Source organism: Rhea pennata, chromosome 3 (assembly GCF_028389875.1).
Source record: "Rhea pennata isolate bPtePen1 chromosome 3, bPtePen1.pri, whole genome shotgun sequence".
NCBI classification, from domain to species: Eukaryota; Metazoa; Chordata; class Aves; order Rheiformes; family Rheidae; genus Rhea; species Rhea pennata.
Genome location: NC_084665.1, coordinates 80,599,868 through 80,605,669, shown reverse-complemented (window position 1 = coordinate 80,605,669; position 5,802 = coordinate 80,599,868).

Sequence of the window (5,802 nt, the reverse complement as noted above, 5' to 3'; positions counted from 1 at the left end):
GGGAGACCAGGAGGGGAAAAGAAAAAAAAAAAAAAAAAAAAAAAAAAAAAAGGAAGAAGAAGTAGCTCCAGTCATAGTTTTTTTTTCTCTTTGATTTGTCACATTCTGCAGGAAGTAGCTGAGAGCCCAGTGTTGCTCTTCTGTCAGCAGTAGTATTCCTTCAGGGGAACTGGTAGATACCTATTGAACATTAACCCTCTTTGCTCCACCTTCCCCAACAAGCTCCTCGAGAAACAATAGCTGGCTGATAAAAAGCAGATAAGCAAGGACACAGGGCTTAAGAATCTCTCTGCTATCTTTATTCTAAAAGCTTTCCTGGGTTTTACAAAGTAAACATTACAACATTTAAAGAAGGATAAGGTGTCAACTATTTAATGAGAAGTTGTGTTTAATAGCAGAGGAATTCTTCTTCCCTCCCCCATCCAACACACAGGTATGAAAAGACTGTTATTTCACCACTGTGGGGTAGGAAAGGTGGAGAAATGACGACTGTACTCTTAGAAGCTTAAAAAGGACTCTTCCGAGCCACCCTAGCTGGAATTCCCTAATGGACTCTAAACATGTCACTCCTTCAAATCCTTTGGTCCTAGATGCATGTTGGTAACAATGTTGGGTCTGTGATAATCTAGGGCTAAATACATTTATTTCTGCCATACATTAATTTTGCCATGGTACATAACTGTCTGTTTTGTTTTGTTTTTGTCGATCAGTTTTGAAATGTGCTTCATGGCCAGTTCTTTGTCTGAGAAAAGTGGCATGGTTCCACTGACTGAAAAGTGGTTCTCACCCTCTTTCTAACACGTCAGCTCCACAAAATTGGGCAGCCTGGAAAGTATGTGAAATGAGAACAGAATTGTGCAGGAACAAGGTCTAAAATTCCCTTGTTGTTCAAATCACTGTTACTTACCAGGCAAGTTGAGGGAAGAATGTCTGCGAAAGGGTTATGATTGTCAAGTTGAGAAGAGACATGAAAACTGAAATCATGCAACTAAATGTGACTTTGTTATTTGAGATTGTTGTGAAATGGTTCCAAGGTTGACATATTTGAAATATTCATAGGAATGATTCCGCCGATATATGTATTCCTTCCCAATCCTCCCCCACAATAATTTGGAAATCAGTCCACTTTAAATGAAAGTTTCCCCATTTTTTTTTTCCAGGCTTCTTCTCTGTCACCAGTAGGGTCAGAAAATGGTTGGAACTGGTCAGCCTATTTTTTTTTTTTTCCCCCAACTCAGTCACTGTGGACAGAATATTCAAAATTCTATGCCTGGGATGTAGCACCAGATTTCTGTGCTCAGGTTCTCCTGTCCAGGCTAAATATGGGTTGGTTAATTATGTAAAGGCAATACAAGCTATATTGTATTGGCAGCTGGCTATTTTCCCTACTTTCCCAAGACCACTGTCATTCAGGACTGCAATAGGAAAGCTGCTGGTAACCAAGAAGGAACATCTGTGGTCTTCAGCGGGAGGCATTTTGCTTCTCATAAGGGGGAGGGAGATGGCTTCTTACATTTAGTCATTTTCTTCTTCCATACCCTACTGCCTGCTGCCCTGTCCCACTCTGAAATCAAAGAAATGCAATGACAAAGCTTCTCCTACTGCTTCTTTCTCAATACCTTCACCCCAGCATGCTTCCTGGAAAATGAGATCAAGTGCCTTTAGACTACTTCTTCTCAGCTGCATTTGCACTGAAGAGAAGCCAAACTTCTCACAGCGTACTCTTGCCCTCCAATAAGTAGGAGGTGTCTGATAGTGGGCTCAGACAGCCTCAGCTCCTTTCCTCAAACTTGAGCCTCAACAAGAGGAAATGGCTGAAGCTTAGTTCTTGCTTCTGTGTGCTGCAAGAACAGGTTTTTTTCCATTTCAGGAGGGTTGTTTTGGCTTGTTCATAAGTATTTTAATAAGGCCTAGAAGGAAATAAAAGGGAATGTGATATTTTAGTTTGACTATTTCTTTTTCTCCTTTTAAGGGAAATATCTCTTAGAAGGTAAAAGAACATTGAAATCAAGAAACATGCAAACTTAGGCAGTAGTTGAGAGTGCAACCAACAGATCTACTCCTGGTATTGCACAGCAGAAACAAAAATAAATATGAAGGCATTTGGAAGTGCTGCAAGGCAATGACCAAGGTGCTCTGTATTTAAAGGCAGTCTCTGAAAGCTGCACGTATTAATTCAAAAGCCTGCTAGCTACAACATACATCACTCCAAATGCCCTTGCAAAAACCCTTCATATAGATTCAAGCGTAATTTTAATTTCTCTTCTTATAGGCAGTATCGTACCAAAGTAGTACAGGGCATACAAAATGTCTGAGATCATATCTGAAGCCCATAGCCTGCTTTGCAAAGGTCAGGACTGTATGTGAGAGCAGGCTCTAACTTTCAATGTTGCAAAGTCACCATTGTATGCTGGATCTCTGTCCTTTTCTTGAACCTTTCCTTTCAGTGGCCATTTTTTTTCAGAAATGTGTCCTCAGAACACAAGTGCATCTTAGAAGAACTTGAAAGAAGTTCTTCTTTGAGTTTTGTTTCGAAGCTGGCTTTTAAAAGCTGTGCAGTCATGCATCTACATCATGTGCCTTCTCCAAGTAATGACCACAACTGGTCCCCAAATGTTTACCAGCACAAGGATGCATACATGCCGGAAGTGGGAAATGGGGGTGGGTACTCTTGATGTGGTCAATCTGCCACTGACCTTGTCTGGGTAAGGGGAAGGGGAGGATGTGAAAATGAGACTGTGCTTTAATCTCTTGTGTGCATTTTATCTCCCCTCCAACTTTCTAAAGAAGTTTCATCTATCTGAGCCAGCTCCCTTCCCTCCTCCTTCCCCTTACGATTACAGCTCTCCCAGGCACCAGGAAAACAACAGCAGCAGCAGCTGAAGCCGAGTCACATTGGCTTGTTGTTGAGCTGAAGCGGTGATAGCATCAAAGGAAATGGATGGGGATTTCTGAGATCAGAGCTGTTAGGGCCATTCATGATTTGTTACCAGGCTGAAAGCGGCTGCAGGGAAGAGCTGCCTGAGAAATGCTGATTAATAAGGTAATTGAGGTTTTCTATGAGCGAGAAGGAAAAAATGAAAATATGACTAAAAATGTTCTTTTTGAAATGAACAACATTTTGAGATTGCACATTCCAGACAATAGCAGCTACTGGTATGAAAGATTTCTATAAAAGAGCAGAAAACTGCTAGCTGAATAGGGCGTCTTTTAATGTTTCTCTATTAAGGAGGAAGGTCAGAAGGTCAGTCTATATATTTTTTTCTAATGGCAGAGCTTCCTTTATGATTCTTACTTTTAATATAGATTCTTAACAATTTCTTTCTGTCTCTCCTTTTTTAGTACACCTAGTTTTGTTCCATATTGGACAGCATTAGGCTAGACCCACATGCTGGTGAAATCCCATTTCCTATACTGCTGTAGTTCTGCACTTAGGCTTTGTTCAGCTTCACTGAGACACTTGGAGCTAACTCTATGATAGAAAAAGCGTGTGCCACAGAGCTCATGAAGTCTGTGTGCCTCATAGACTGCGTTCACCTCCCTTAGCTCTGAAGAGAGATCTGTACTGACCTGGAATATTGGCATCCTCCATCATCTCGACGAAGGTTTTGCTAGATCTGATCTGATCTAATCTCTGCCTCCTCTTCTCCAGCTAAACAGCATTCTCAGTTCCTTCAAAGGCAGATTTACTTTTCTCCTGTTTTCCTTCATGGTAAGAAGATCAGCCCCTGAAGGGAATGCATCTACTTTGTGTGTGTCTTCTTTCTTTCTTTCTTTCTTTCTTTCTTTTTTTTAAGCTAACAGGGAAGTGAAAAGCTCTGAAACAGCTGCCTGTCAAAGTGAGACTATTTTTTGGTAAAATAATCACCTTCAGTATGACTACATTGTTTTTCTGTTCTGTGTGGTGTGACTCAGCATCAGTTAATTAACCCAATCAAGTAGGCCGGATTTCTCTCCTTTAATGAGTGGTTCTTCCTACTTCAGAGCCTTCCTAGACCTCATTTTGGATGTGCCTCGGTTTTGCCATGTATATCCAATTACATTTCTCTCCTTCAGCCCAGTGCTCTGGCCACCTCTCTTGTGGAATCACACGGTGGCAGAAGTTAAGCCAGGACACTCACTTGCAGCAGTTGCCCTACTTATGTCTGCTGCCGTGAGCCCTTTGGTGTTAGAGCCTACAGAAGGTCTTTACACAGATATGCTATTCTCAGCGTTGCAGAACTAAAACGACAAGTAATCCTTCTCATCGGTCTCTTTATCAGAGGGAGGAGGAGCAGGTTAAGGGAAAGGAAGGTGTGTACAACCACCAGACAGAGGGACAGGCATGCATCCAATTTCATAAAGCCTGCTTTCTTTTTTTTTTTTTCCTCTTTTCTTTTTCCTGTAAAGAAATGAGTAGCATCCAGATTACCCCAAAATACAAGCATGTGTTTGTTTAAAAAAAAAGGGGGGGGGAGGGGATTGTGAAACTAGCTGCAACGTAAAGTACTGGGAAAGAAAAGAAAGCTATGCTTGCAGACGTGAGAGGAGAAGGAAAAGTGGGAGACTTGCCTTTCAGTGAACCGGCTGGTGTTTGCAATAGGCTATAGATGGCTATAAATGGAGTTGTGCATCATTGTTCCTCTGGGCTGGAGGATTCCTCACCGAAGAGACAGGACCACTGAAGGAAGTAAGGCATCTGGTTGTTTTGTAATGAGAAGCAGGAATGCTCTTAATAATAAACAAACAGGACATTGTATGCCATCATCACAGGATGTCCTTCCTTCGGCCAACACACTGACTTGGATCGGAGGGAGAAATTGGGTTCAGGGTCCGCTAATTACTATACCAACCCTCCTCCCATTACCAGCACACTCCCAGGTGATCACTTACGGATTGCCCTGCACAACATTAGTGCTGTTTTTCCTTTTTCATTTTTTTACCACACTGCAGAAGAGGTGTCAAGTTTTAAAATATTGCCTCCCTTGTATTTCTCTTGTAAGCATCCCTGTTGCTGCTTAGGCAGTGGGAGAAGTTTTTATTTAGAGAAATGGAGTGCCATGTTTTTCCTAATTCCTTTAACAAACATTGATTAAAAAGAGACTCTAGAAGGGAATAGTCCTTGCAGTCAAAATCAGGATCCTGAAACTCAAGAGCTGTGTCAGATAAAGCAATAAAGAATGGAGATTTGGGAGTGAGAGCTTTAAATCTTGTTTTTTTAATCAATATTCTGTAATCTGGAGGTCATTTAAATTGTTATCATTACTGTGCTATATGTATTTAAATTGAGGGAGAGTAAAATCATGTAGTTGTTGACCTTTGGAATTTAAAGCAGCGTGAAAAGTAAAATTTCTATTTTTTTTTATATATAAAAAAAAGGCAGCTCACGTGCTCCTCTTGCTAAGTGCATAGGTGCACTTCCTTGCGTGAAGCCCCGCCAGGCTCGGCGGGACCGCGGCTGGCCCCCTTCACGGAGGGGACGGTCCCCGGACGTGAAGTTTTGGTCAAGAGGGGCGGAGGAAGAGCCCGCGCTGCCCTCGGCCGGCCGGGGCCGCGGCCGCGGCCGGGGCCGCAGGTATAGCCCCACCTCCCGCGCTCGGCGGCCGCCGCTGCGCGTAAATCAGGCGAGCGGCTAATAGGAAATCTGAAACAGGGAGGGGAAAGGAGCCGGCTGGTTAGTTAGCGCCGGCTGAAAGTACTGCTGTGACACTCAGCCCTCCAGTGTCTCTGGGAGGCAAAAGCAGCGCGCGGCAGCACCTGTCTGGCGGCGAGGAGGAGGAGGAGGAGGAGGGCGCCGAGGCGGACGGCAGAAGAAATGCTCAC